At 40.3% G+C, this 1,308-nt stretch overlaps 1 protein-coding gene across 1 annotated transcript in view; it reads left to right on the forward strand.

Annotated features, from left to right (window-relative positions):
• LOC101848525 overlaps positions 1–1,308 on the forward strand; it is a gene marked incomplete in the record, with an annotated part of 327,286 nt that overhangs the window by 172,183 nt on the left and 153,795 nt on the right.

A 1,308-nucleotide genomic window follows, 5' to 3' on the forward strand; every position in this document is an offset into this window, starting at 1 on the left:
GTGTGTGTGTGTGTGTGTATCTATCTCTCTCTTATTCTCTCTTTCTCTCCCTCTCTGTCTCCCTCTATCTCTAGCTCTATCTCTATCTTATGTTTACCAAGCTAAAAGCAGCTTACTATCGATTTCCCCTGAGGATCAATGAAGCCTCCATTGCATTGTCTTACCTACCTTTTCGTTATCCAGCAATCTGCCGTGCACCTCAAGTAAGCCCAAGTTCCTTTCTTCGTATCCCGTAAGCTGTGTAAGTAGTGAGCTTTTAATCACAAAGTCTTTGTGCTTGCCTATGCTGATATTGTATACTGCGCCTGAGGGTTAGTCACAACTGGTCATGTTTTATGCTTTACGTTTCCCTTCTCATATTGGCCCTTAGCATAAGAATCATAACTAGACGGTATATACACTTTAGATGTCAGATTATAGGGCATTAGACATCAACACATCTACACAAAGCACGAATTTTATAAGGCATATTAATTTACCCGAAACATAGCTGTAAGCAGGGGCCCAGTTGTGTTTGGGTCAATAGAAATGTCTGCAAAATCCTTAAAAAAACGTACGTTTCGCCTTTCGAAATCACATTGTCATTATCATGAGAGAAAACCGTTGTATGGGTCCCATAACAGTGTAATTGTGAGGTTTTCTGCGCTTTCATGACCACATTTTAATCTGTGTCGATAGTGCCGTAAAACACCTACTCAATCAATATCAATCTTTGTAGATGGTTTCCGGGAGCGGTACAGAGATTTACTCCTTCTTTCTTACCAAACATATATCGTCCTTTTCTCCCTTCCTTTTAAAGTTTGCTACTCTTTAGTGAAACGACTAATCTTCGGCACTTCTTTAATCTTACTGTGTTGCAAGAGACGTAAAGCTCTTACTAAACTGTCTTACTTTTTTCTGCAGTAAATGAACATTATGGTGTCGATGTGCTTCTCTTTTCTCAGACAAAACAAAACAAATTTCCGTAAGCTTCCCTGTTTCACAGAGCACTTGATGTTACCGCCTACATGATCATCAATGGAGGTCTTGTGTTTGAAAATATGTGTAGTGCGTGAATAGTGGGGCATTCTGTGCGGACTTTGTTAAGGGGTGACAAAATCCCGCTTGAGAACAATCTATTGTAGTGTGTCGATTGTGCAGTAAAACACTTTGGTAAGATTGAAGAATACCGGACCAGTGGGCTGACTTTTGCCTATGTCTCAACCTTATGAATTCATGATTTTTCCCCAGTTTTTAATATCTCTCAATGGAGAATCTCGGACCGGTAGATCTATTCATTAAAATTTTGTCAGGGGGGAGACCCCCCCC

This window comes from Aplysia californica, unplaced genomic scaffold, assembly GCF_000002075.1.
Source record: "Aplysia californica isolate F4 #8 unplaced genomic scaffold, AplCal3.0 scaffold00218, whole genome shotgun sequence".
Classification (NCBI taxonomy): Eukaryota; Metazoa; Mollusca; class Gastropoda; order Aplysiida; family Aplysiidae; genus Aplysia; species Aplysia californica.